We start from the raw sequence: 13,404 nt of genomic DNA, 5'->3' as shown, positions 1-13,404 counted from the left end.
TTGGTGTCACGCATGGTTTGTCCGGCCAGTTTGTAAGTTCGCCGTGGCCTCCGATTTACCAGGTCGCCAGCCTCACACCAGAGGCAACACAAGAGGAAATTAGTTGACTGTAATCAACAAGAATTGTAAATAATTATCACCTTAATTAGCACAATCACACAGACTCCAGTTACTCCTGCAGCACCACTTGGTACTCAAAGAGACAAAAGGACTTGAACAATTCCTGATTTAACTTCAACCAAGGTGGTAAGTGAGCTCTCTGAGCCAAGCTAGAAGTGAAAAAGGCTGTAGAGCTGCCCCACACTCTCATACCATGGATAAACCCTCCTGAGGAGCTGGGTTATCAGCCTGGGCTCAGCACCTCACCCCACAGCCTGAAGGAGAGAAAAGGCAAGCTCCTGCCTGCTAAAAGCAGAAGAAAACAAATGCTACTTGCATAATGTTTTTTAAAAATAATTTCAGTAACTGTGCTAAAACAGATTCCGAAAGCATCAAGGAAGATAAACAGCCAAGGACAGTTGACAGAAGAGCCCTAAGGCACCTAAGATATGCAATCCAGTGTGAATGCAGCCAAACAACACTAAGCTCTCTGTTTTAAGCTTTAACCATATGTGTTCAAGAGTTAGACTACTCTTGGCACATAAAGAATGTTCACCTTTTTTCCTAATCCTTTCTTTACAAAAAAATGGACAAGTACAGTTAGCAGCACACAGGTCCTCTCTCCAGTGCCCACAACTGCACTAGCTGATCATTCTGCTAAAGAACATAAGAGCCACAGAACCACTGACTTCAAGACCTCCAAGATCAACTCCACCCTTTGAATACAAGCATGTCCACTGAACCAAAGCATGAAATGCCATGTCTATTTGTTTCCTGAGCAATTCCAGGGATGGTGATTCCACCACTTCCCAAGGCAGCCTGCTAAGCCTCCCTTACTCTAAGCACATCACTACAAGACTGTGTGTGTTTTATACGAGTAACTGATTTCCATTACAATTAATTTCTAACAACTACCCACTTCAAACCAAAAATACTTGGAAGAGAATGGATCAGATATTCAAACAGTAAGAAATGCTGTGGATGCCCCAACCCCAGCACTGTTCAAAGCCAGGCTGGACAAGGCCTTGAGCAGCCTGGTGTAGTGGGAGGTGTCCCTGCCCACAGCTGGGACTGGAGGATCTGTAAGGTCCATTCTAATCCTTTAACATTCTATGATTCTATGAATAATGTGTAGGAGACAGTTGGGCAGAGAGAATGAACTCAGCACTCTGTGTACACATCTATCTTCCAAACTTCCTCCCACTGTAATCCATGCAATTTTTCTACCTGGCTTTCAAAGATAGAAGATTTGATAATAAGAAAAAAGGTCTTTCAAAGTCCTTCCATATAAAATAGGACCTAGGTATGCCCTGAGAAAGACAGAGGAGATTTTTTCACAAAATGGACTCTGAGCCCACGCTGCTCTCTACAAAAAAAGCTTCCTCTCTTGCCAGGCCATGCTTGATTACTTCTGAAATGATTGGTGATTCAGTTATTTCACTTTGAAGAAGGAAAAGCATTTCTGGCTTCTTTGACCTTCCAAACTTTTATTCAATCAGCCAAACTGCATTAATGAACACATTCACTGCCTGTAAATAACCCCTTTAGCAAGTTATTTACATCCAAGGACATCCCAGGTCCTACAGACACAAAGACTCCAGACAAGAGGTTGGGTAATGGTCAGTGGTATCTGAGCTAGGACACCTTCCAAAAGGACTTCACTGAAGCTGTGCATTTGCCCTGGACACCAAGGTATGTATGATAAACTCCTGAGTTTTGTTCCTAAAATCCTGCTATGGACACAACTACAGTAACATTCTCAGGACTGGAAAAGACTTCTATTTGGGAAAAATATATATATATATAAGAGTAAAGGAAAAAGCTTAACTGCTGTTCAGAGATTAACAAAGCTTTCAAAAACAGCAGTAAGGAATTACTGCCATAAATACAAAGTGATTTGGGTCAGTGTATTTACTCTTACCTAAATTCACTCACTGAAGCCAAGGGATTCTGCACAGCAGCACACCCTGAAATGTTCTGACTACAAAAACCTTTCTTTTCCCAGATGCATTAAAATCCAGCCATATCAAACAGGAAAACAGTACCTAAAAGAATGCTAATTTAAGTGGAGCCAGGAGAAAGTACACTTTTAATCCTCTCCTGGTTTTTGAGTCTATAATTCCTGTAGAGTATTTCCAAAGATAGGAAGAACATCAGAAGTACTTAAAAATGCAGCAGCAAACACAACCGAATTTGCCTTTATTTCCACAGGAGACTACTTGAGAAGATTTTTAGGTAAATGTTTGCTATAGCAAGTACACACCATATGAAGATTTAAGAGAGAACCTGCATCTCTTCTGTTTGAATATCCTAGGTATTGACTGCACGCAAAACAGAGTTGTGGAAGACCCTAAAATTTATCTTGGTTTGTTCGCATTACTGAGAGAAAACCTAAATATGTCTTGAAAAGGAAATTTAGCAGCTAACAACACTTTACATTCAGGAAATGGCATATTTGCAAAAAATCCCATTAACCTGATAGATGACACAGAACTATTAGAAAATAGTGCAAGTCAGAAAGCTGCAGCTTTAGAGAAGTTTCCTATTTGTTAAAAAGTCCTCTCCTTCTAAACTTTGAAAGTCAAGTGAAATAAAACACTGGGAAATAGATCTTGCTCAAAGTATTACCGACAAACTGGATTCCTTCCGAATCCAAAGTGCAAACACTGAAGCTGCACTTGAGGTTCAAACCTCACCTGAAGACTACATTTACAACACCACCACCAACCCTCCATTGATTCCTTTATTTCAATTCCTTTGTTCCAGGATTTCACTGGAGCATTTCAAGCCCTACCTTTCCTCTCAGACCGCTTCATCCTCCTGCGTTTGCGGTGCAGTCGGGCCATGCTGCAGAGCCTCCCTGTGCCCACAGCCATGGCTCCATGTGATGTCATCCACCCCCTGTGCCACCTTCTCCCAAAGCAGCAGCAAGGTATTCCCAAAAGGAGAGTTATGCCTGTGCTTCCTCTGCCCAGCCCCTGGAACCCTGGAGTGCACTGATGCACAGTCCAGTGAACAAAGATGAGTGAAGGATGCAGCTCACCCTCATTGCCAGAGGCACATGTGACAATTAACCCTTTGCCACACACAAGGGGCAAGGAAGGACAGTTCTCTTGGAAGGACTGGATCAAAGACATCCTCACTGCTGGGTGTGGAAAGGAACAATTAGTTTTATTTTGTTATTAATAAAGGAGAGCAACTCTTCAGTCTTGTAGCTCAGAAACAAGGAGAGACATAAGCAAGAAAATATTTATACAGCCTAGTGAATGAAACAAGATGCTTTCAGCATCCTTTACAACTGTTTCTCATGTTACTATTTCATACACTGCCTCAAAAGGCACAGAATGTATTTGGAAATAGCAGGAATACATAAATATGCCAATCTCAAATATACTTTAGTCACAGATTTTCCATACAAGAGTTTCTATCAGGCCTGACCAATAGGCTTCCCATTGTCAACATGACCTGTGGTATTTTCCAGCCTTTTCATAAACTAAAAAGTGACATGTGACATTATGGAATAATGTGGTATCACCCTTTTCCCCCATTTGAGTGACCAACAAACATATGTTGATCCTGTAAATCCCAGAGATCATCAGGACAGGCTGAGAGGTTGCAGCTCTCCTTTAATCCTGCCCTCAGATTAAACCTCACAGGACAAAAAAGCACTTTCTAACAAGGAATGCCTGCAGAGACAGCAGGTTTCTCCACAGGTTTCTTCAGTTTGTTTACTACAGAGATGAGACTTCACTGACCAGTCACCTCCAGCTGCTCTCAGACCTTTATTTCTCAGTACATCAGGAACACAGCACATAACTGAATCTAGATCATCTCTGGAAGATGACTTACATGCACCATCACATTTTGACAACTATCCAAGGCTGGCATTTTTTGAAAACCGTTGCCACTGGCATCTTGAATTAGCAGTACTTCACTAACCAAACCAAACAGGCTTGAGCTCACCACTGGAATTGGGTTGATGCACTAACAAGGAGCTCTATGGGCTGGCATTCATTCCCCACATCCCAGGTAACAGCTTTTGTATCTCCAGACTATTTTTCCATGGATTTACAACTTGTGATAAGAGTTTGGTGATGAAGGATTTATGAGCTCAACCTAGAGACCCTGCAGCTGTGGCATCTCTGGTCCCTTCCCATCAGGTTCCCTGGCAGCAGGAGGCTCCAGGCCATGCTGCAGCTCCTATTTTACATATATATAAAGCATATTTATATACATCACATATCATATGATAAATTTTTAAATATGTATCACATGAAAATCTCCACACACCAAAACATCCTTGAAAATCTCATCTACTTATAGATTTGACCTCTGTTATCAGCTTACTTTACATACTCTTTGAAGAAATACTCATACACTGTATTTTGTAAGCACTTTTAAAGATTTTTCATTTTTTGCTCCCACAAGCAAGTTGGGTACTTTTCAAGCACAAGGACAGTATCACAGACAAACAGCAGTTTTCCTTTTAGTTTTGTGTACTTCAGCAAGAACAAATATAAATTAGCATTAACTGCTAGAATTAGCAGGGGCTAAACTACAGCCTGAGAAGCTGCTCTGCACAGCAAAATCCAGATGCAGAGCTGCTGGCTGCATATTGGGAAGGCCAAGAGCTCTGATATATACCTCAAACCTGAGTTTATTGGTCGGCTTGGAGTCTATTCCACAGGTGATTAAATCTGTTCCTACAGCACCATCTGCTGTAACATAAATAATTGAAGTTATACCTATTGTTCCCTCAACCAAGGAAGTTTAGAGCTCTGCTCCCAGTTAGAAATAACTTCAGATGTTTGCAGATTTATTCCTTTGTCTCTAACCTTCTCACCAGATTACTGTTAGGACTGAACATCTCATTTTTAACGGGGTTTTTTTGTTTGTTTTTGTGGTGGTTTTTTTGTTTGTTTGTTTTGTTGTTGTTTTTTTGTTTGTTTGTTTGTTTGTTTTCCTGAAGGACTCCTCAAGTTAAGCTGCACCAAGGGAAATACAGGTTGGATATGAGGAAAAAGTTTTTTACAGAAAGAGTGATAAAGGACTGGAATGATCTGCCTGGGGAGGTGGTGGAGCCACCATCCCTGGATGTGTTTAAAGAAAGACTAAATGTGGCACTCAGTGCCATGGTTTAGTTGAGGTGTCAGGGCTGGGTTGGACTTGGTAATCTTGGAGGTGATTCTGTGTGTGAAGTAACTGTCAGAACTGTATTTATGATGTGCTACCAAAGCAAAAGGGGTAACTATTCAAAGAGAAAAACTGAGCAGCCTAGACCTCCCAGTAAGTAATGTTACTATTTTCAACATCATTTAGAAGATAAATGAGACAGCAATCCAGTGCTAAGGAAAATAACAGCTAATTGGAAGAAAAATCTAAAATAGTTTTAAAGGCGGTTAAAAAAGACTCATATCTTGAAGTTATTTCATAAAAAGAAAAAAAACAGTCATAGAGGTAGGCTGATGGCTGGGATTAGGAGGCAGACTTACAAATTTATTTCATCTTTTCCACCAAAATTAGTTATTATGCTTTTCTCAAACATTGTGCAAACTCTCAAGTCCGACATGCCAGCTCTGTCTATTTACTTTATTAATATGTATTGGATACAAATTTGCACCCACAAGGGTAACTAAGTTTTTGTAGTATCAACTTGATACCCTTACGTATTTCTAACCAATGTCCTTGCTATTTTCAAGCTGCTGATCCGATAATTGCGAAGGGATTTAGATTCCAAACACAAATAAAAATTATGGATAAAACAATAAAGTACTAAATAAGTGTTCAAATACATTAAGATGAAGTCTCTTCTCCCCCAAGCTGAGCCAAATGCATCAATCAGGAAACAGAGAATCCTGCTCCACGTTTGCAAATATAGTGTGCTTACCTTTTCAACTATTGGAGACACATGCTGATTCTGCAACCTGCAAGAAGAGAAAATCCAGTCAACGGCTTGGTTCTTTAAAAATCTGTGCATGACAAATGGCAACTCCTAACCTTAAAAGGGACAAAATTCTAATTGTCTAAAAATAAGTAGTCCATACTACAGATACACAGTCCCAGAGCCAAGTCTTTTGTGACACCAGCAAAGACCATTCTGGACACTCCTGGTTGGGAAAAAAAATAAATAAAAAGAAGAAATCAAGACTCAAGGTGACTAATACTGGGTGGTCAGAAGAAACATCCCTAAGGTACAAAGCAGTCATGTACTAGAACCCAATCTGCAATCTCTGCACCTTCTAGGTCAGGAAAAATGCAGTAATGGTTTAAAACCAAAATAAACATCTGTACTATCATAGCCAACCATCCTGAAAGCAAATCCAGAGTTCTCATCTTGTTGGATTTTTTTTTTTTAATTTATATCTTCACAGCTCTTATTTTTAGGGATTGATTTTAATCCATATAAAAGGCCCCCCATACAACAATCCCTTTCCAAACACCACTTTCTTGATCTCACTGACACCAGACTGCATTCTCCTGCAAAAGAGGAAAATCCCTCAATTATCAGCTGTGGGGTGGAAAACAACTGGCAGATGTTGGGTAAAACACAGAAACTCCCATTTTTAAGGTCTCTTCCAACCCAAATTGTTCAGTAATTCTGATTCTAAGGAGGATACAGGATAATGGGAATGCTGTGAACAATTTTATTTCCATGAATAGGCACAGCTGTTGAATCAGGAACAGACAGCTTTAATTTACCAGACAACCTCCTAGTTCTAAAAAAATACTGATGGGGCCTTACCAGTGTGAAGAGAAGACTAAAATGACAATCACACAGCCCACGAGAGGGTGCTGGTACCCTGCAGAAACCTGCACTAAATTCGAGTTACACAGAGCACAGCTACACAACATAAGCCCATGGCTGCACATCTCGGGTCTTAAATTAGTTTGGTCAAAAAGGGATCTGACACCATATTTAAATTCCTTAAACTAGCATATTGCATCAATACAATCCCAACTTTTTTTAAGGATATTTCAATTTCCCAACACTTCATGGTGGCATTTTCCAGTAAAAATAAAAAGATTAATGTAAATACTGCATTGGTCTTAGCGTAAAGCAGGAAAAATGCCCAGAATACTGAGTTCAGAGTCCAAGTCCCAACCTAGTGTTCCCATAGCCACAGTAAAAACTTCCAAACTCTTGGAATATGAGCTATAAATTAGGTGTGATGTGAAAATCCCATATTTGCGGCAACAACCACCAAAAACATGTTTTAAAAACAATATTTTGATAATTCTCTTCCTATGTGAGCATTACTTAAAATTACAATTAATCCTGAGCAAACACACTGCTAATAGTTTTTACTAAGCTTTTATACTAATATATCATTTAATTACTTTAGATTTCACATTATCTTCTTTATATGCAACATTACTCCAGTCGGCAATTCCCTAACAAACTAAAAACAATCCATGAAAATTGAGACTTTAAATTTACCAGAGTACCAGAAGTCCTTACATATTGACAGTTGCAGTGAGTTTTACAGAGAAAAGAACCAGCAAAGGTTAAGAACTAGGAAAAAAAACTTATCTTAATAATTCTTTTTGTTATACCGTGAGCAGTGAAGACAGGTGGAGGGAAAGCTGAGACTTGTAACACCTTAAACCAGTAAAAAATCTAAATAGCAAAGAAAGGGAAAAACCTTTTATGTTCTAAAAGCCAGGAACAAAGCTCTGATCTTCAGCATGTCCTGCCTGGCTCTGTCCAGTGGCAAAAGGCTATTTTGGGGCTTGTTCAAGTCACGACACACTTCCCCAGCACGTTCTGCAGACAGAGCCTGCCAGAAGGGGAGGAGCTGAGCACTTTGCCACAGCATCTCCATATTGTTACCTTGCAAAATATCCAGTAAACGAATTACTTGTCCCTTACTAGTGAGTTAATACACCCTAAAAAGTTCAGAAACATGTTCATGATTTCTCCCAGGGCAGCAAAGGATATTTGAAAATCATCTGAAGAACACAACATGTTGGCTGTGGGAATATCTTTAAATACTAACTTTTTTAACATCAACTGAAAATATTTCAAGGCAATGAGAACTAAAACAGACATCTGAGGTAGACCACGTCAAGACATAAACCTGCAAAAACCACCCAAACACAAGGCAGCAACCTGGAGGCACTCATCACTCAGCATCAGTCCTATGTCAGGATAAAAACCCACCACTTCCAACCTTTCTGTATTTACTTTCCTATTTATTTCACTTCTCACACGGGGAAAAAGAAAAGCAATCTGCTGAGGCATCTCAACTGCCAATGCATGACAAAAACCACAGGTATGTTAAATCCAGTGCTGTTGAACAGTTTATGTTGGAAGGGCTCTCACAGTTCATCTCAATACAACGTCCTGCCATGGACAAGAATAACTTCCACTAGTCCAGGATACTTCAAGCCATGTCCAGCCTGGCCTGGAACACTTCCAGGGATGGGACAGCTACAGCTTGTCTGGGAAACCTGTGCCAGGGCCTCAGCACCCTCACAGGGAAGAATCTCCTCCTAACACCTAATCTAAATCTCTCCTCTCTTAGTTTAAAACCATTCTCCCTTGCCCTATCACTACCTGCCTGTGTAAAAGTCACTCAGGGAATGTGAGAAAGAGATGCCTTCAAGCAAGACTTTGCTCCTGATCCCAGAAAACAATAGTGTGATGATCCAGTAAAAGACCTAAGTTGAAGAAGTGCTTGGACAGCATTCTCAGGCACATACATGGTGGATTTCTGGGGTGTCCTGTGAAGGGCCAGGAGTCAGACTCCATGATCCTTGCCAGTCCCTTCCAAATCAGGATATTCTGTGACTGTGACATGACTTGCTTTTTCATACACCAAGTCATGAGTCTCTACCATAAACTATAAGCAGAGTTCAACAGCACGACTACAGAACTGGGTTTTCCTCTAAAACATTTTCCATCTAAATATGAAGAAACATTTTGATATCTATGATGTACCTACTTCAGTTTATCAGTCTGAATTAAAGAAATAATAGCCCAAATCCAACCCATACGCCCTACAGCCCTTTTGAACTGCTCATTTAAAATTCTAAAGTAAATTAAGAAAGATTAGCAACTGAGCACAATGAAAAAAGAAGTTTAGGGAAAAAAGGACATATATGTTGCCATTGGAAAAAGAAGTACAGTTTATATATTACAGAAGCTGTCAAATGCTTCCCCTTCCCTTGATATAAAACAAACACTTTTTGAACTTACAAACAGGTGCTTTTTATGCACAAGACACTGAAACAAAGTTCACTGACACTTCAAAAGTTATGAAAATTCAGTAGCTATTAAGCAACAGGAATCTGTGGATTTAAAAAACAAAAAAAAACAAAAGAAAAAAAAGAAAAAAAAAAAAAAAAAAAAAAAAAAAAAAAAAAAAAAAAAAAAAAAAAAGAGAATGCTACTCCATCAAGTAATACGCAAGCTTTTACTGCAGGAATCAAACAAAAGTAAGTTCATAATTTATTCTAGAACATGCAATGATCCAAAAAAAAAAAAAAAGTTAAGGAAAAAACACAGTAAATTATTTTAATTATTTTTCAAACATCTCTCACCAAAAATGGTTTCACATATTTGCATAGTATCAGTGAGAAACTCTTCACTCCTACTTTTTAACTTTGCCATCTCCTATGCTTGAAAAATTATATTCACTGGTGTACTGGTACATTTGGCATCCTAAAGCCTAAATACAAAAGTTTGATACTGAAACAACACTGTTTCAAAATCAAAGGTTTTAATGCCACTCCTCTATTTCCAGGATCATCTCATGTATAAGAGCAGTTACCTTAGAAGAGAACGTGATTGAAGCCAAAGGAATCATTAACATGAGCAAAATTACCATACATGTCTTCAGGGGAGCTCAGGCTTTAATCTTGTTGTTGATGATTTCACTATAGCTGGTGTTTAAACATTTACATTACTTGATTAGCTGCTTTAAACATTAGTCAAACTGAAACAGTCCAACAGTGCAACCTCCAGACTAAGAAGCAGCTTTTAAAAGGCAACAGAATTTAAGAAGTCAGTTATAATTTCTCTGTTTGGTATTACTAGTTTCTAGACAACAGCTAAAAGAGAAAAATAAGTTGTTTCTTACTACAGACAAATTGTGGACAAGAATTTAGGCTACAGGAGCAACAGAGACAGGACAACCCACCCATCCCACCACAATGACCAATTCTGACACTGGAAGATGTCCCACTTTGGAGCAGGTGTTGCTGCACCAACTGATAAAACTGCTGAAAGCTCTTCTCAATGCTACAGTGATCAAACAGGGTTTTCAGCTCAACATATAAAAAAAATACCTGTAAAACTTCCTTCAAGCTTGTTCTACACGCGTGCGGCACCTACTAGAGGAATGCAAATCTTTCCTCCTTTGAACAGCAGTGGTATTTTCCAGCCTTCACAACAAGGCACACTTGATTATTTTCAGTCTTACTCCCACCCTAGGGCAAAGATTAGATGCATGTGAACACTGTACTTAGCATTAGTCTTCAGAAAAATGCCTCAGAAATCAATGTTTAATAAAAGATGCCAAATAATTATCACTCAGTTTAACAGTGTTTAAACTATGAGATTATGTAGCGCATTAAGGACAACACGAGTATCTTCTCTGGCTGTTACCATGGGAAGTCACTCTCCACAGTCCTTAAATGAAGTTTATTGCTTCAGGAGTGCCAGAACAAGGCACTTTATTCCCAGACCTGCTCTCAAAGACAGGTTGGGATGGCTGTGCTGCTGCCTCCAGCCTCCTGGTGTAACAAGAGAGTGGTGACAAAGCTGGGAGACAGACTGGGAATTAGCAAGGCTGGGATCAAGTGTGCATATTAAGCCATGCCTGCTGTGATACACCCTTCCCTGGGAGCTCCCAGACCATGCCTACAGCCTCCAGGACCAACATGATTTATTCCTGGATTTAAAAGCAGAATACTGAGAGAGGCCAAGTGTTACCTCTCAGCACTTGACAGAAGACAAGTGACATGACAGAGATTTAAACCACTCCCCCTGCTGAAAAGATCCAAGAGGCTAAGACATACCCACACACAAATCACTGCAGGAAAAAACATTTTATGCAGCCCAGACAACAAATTTCTCCAATTTTGTTGACAAGAGGCAACCTGACTGCAGTATTTCCCCAAGATGAAGATAAAACAATAGAAGAGTGTGCTGCAACTTCAGTAAAAAGAGTTCACCAAGGTAAAATGTACAAGCTGGAAACAAAGCTTAGCACAGTCACTGATGGTGCACATTTCATACAGTCTCAGAATGGTTTGGGTTGGAAGAGACCTTAAAGACCATCTTGTTCCAATCCCTGCCACCAGCAGGGGACATCTCCCAGGGCAGGGACACCTTCCACTATCCCAGGTTGCTCCAAGCTCTGTCCAACATGGCCTTGGACACTTCTAGGGATGGGGCAGCCACAGCTTCCCTAGGCAACCTGTGTCAGGGTCTCATCACCATCAGAGCCAAGAATTTCTTCCCAATATCCCATCTAATGCTGCCCTTTGTCATTGGGAAGCCATTCCTTCTTCTTCACTCCAGGCCCTTGCCTGAAATCCCTCTCCAGCTTTCTTGGAGCCCCTTCAGACAGTGGAAGGGCCTCTAAGGTCTCCCTTGATCCTTCTCTCCTCCAGGTGAACACCCCAGCTCTCCCAGCCTGTCTCCAAAGCAGAGGGGCTCCAGCCCCTGGAGCATCTTCAAGGCCTCCTCTGGGCTCACTCCAACAGGCCCATGTCTTCCTTGTGCTGAGAACCCCAAACCTGGACATAGCACTCCATGTGGAGTCCCATGAGGGTAGAGGGGGAATTCTGGGCTCATCTTTTGACTCCCCAGTGCCACCCATTCTCCATCAGCCTGCAGCTCACCAGTAGCTTCTCCCCCATGGGAGATACAGCACAAGCTATATCTACTGTGCACATAATGCCAGAAAGCACAAACTACACCGGGGGGGAAAAAAAAAAATCATGGATTGCACAAGTGCACCCAAAGCCAGGACACCCACCAACAGCCTTTTTACCAAGCTTAATATTATTTTTTAAATATATGTTATGCATGTAACGTGGAAGAGCTTTGGAGCTCTTTATTCCTTTAGCTTTAACTTGCATCTTACAGGAACTCCAAGCAGAGGGAAGTTAAAAGACTGTGAAAGAAACCTGAATCACACTGTTTTCCCAACAAAGGATTGCGTTAGCTGGAAAACATGTTTCCAGGTCAGCTGTTTTCTTGCTGCTTCTCTATGGATATTAATTTTGTGCTTTGGGCAGAGCTGGAGACTGCAGAGGAGCGATGCAGGGGTGGGACTAGACCACAGCAAGGACTCTGGACACAGGGTGGCTCTCGCCCCACCACATCCCACAAGGAAAAGACACTAAGAGGGAGCATGGCAGCAGCAAGCTAAACTAGAAGTACCCCATGTTTGTGACTCAGGTTTCACTGACAGTCTGCATTTCCATAGTGGTGCCTTCCAGGATTTTGACATCTGTCTCATCCATACAATGTTTTAGGAAGAACAAGCTGCTGGACTTCTAAGAATATGAAAGTGTTACATTTCATTTTTACAGTCACATTTCTGCTTTTCTCCAACTAAAATATGAGCAGATTTGAAGAACTTCGAGCTAACTTTTGATGCACCTTGACTTCCCGCCAGTCTTCTGAGATCCTGGAAGCCTTCCTCAGGATCTGGCATGCCACTGGCTCTCATGGATCTCTCTAACTAAAGACTGCCTCAAACTGCCATTTCCAGAGCAGTTCCTTGAATTATTCAATATCAAGTTACTGTATGTTAAAGAAACAAAAACAAAAAAAACCACCAAAACAAACACAAAAAAAGAAAAGAAACCCAACACAAAAAACAACACACCACCATTCACACTTATGGTGTAAAATCTGAGTGCCATCACCACTCAGGTGTGTGGGCAGAGTGTTTGCCATCACAGAATATTAGACATTTTTCAGCCACGTTGTGCAGAAATAGGGCTTACTACCTTCATATTCAAGAAACTGTAATACATCCCAGAGTTTGACAAGACAAGCAAGAAAAATACCCAGAAGATTTTGGATAAGGGGCAGGAAGAGAGTGAGAGAGAGAGAGAGAAGATGCTGGCACGACCAAGCACAGGTCAGGACCTGTGGCCTACATTACCCACACATGGAATATTGGAAAATACCTCTGAGATCATTGAGTCCAGCTCTTCAGACAGGACCTCCATGTTCACAACCGAATCACATTCCCAGGTGCCACATCTACACACCTGAACTCTTCCAGGGATGGTGACTCCACCACTGCCCCGGGGAGCCTGTGCCAGTGCCTGGCCACCCTT

At 40.8% G+C, this 13,404-nt stretch overlaps 1 protein-coding gene across 1 annotated transcript in view; it reads right to left on the bottom strand.

Annotated features, from left to right (window-relative positions):
* Positions 1 to 13,404, bottom strand: part of ADARB1 (adenosine deaminase RNA specific B1) — a 65,472-nt gene that overhangs the window by 40,180 nt on the left and 11,888 nt on the right. The window contains exon 2 of the mRNA XM_083864780.1: positions 5,987 to 6,023. The gene's annotated coding sequence lies outside the window, so the exon portion shown is untranslated. The remainder of the gene's footprint in view (positions 1 to 5,986; positions 6,024 to 13,404) is intronic.

The sequence above is a fragment of the Zosterops lateralis genome (assembly GCF_965231275.1).
Source record: "Zosterops lateralis genome assembly, chromosome: 7".
In the NCBI taxonomy this organism is placed as follows: domain Eukaryota; kingdom Metazoa; phylum Chordata; class Aves; order Passeriformes; family Zosteropidae; genus Zosterops; species Zosterops lateralis.
Note: the sequence above shows the minus strand (reverse complement) of the source record. Positions and strands in the feature narration are given on the sequence as shown.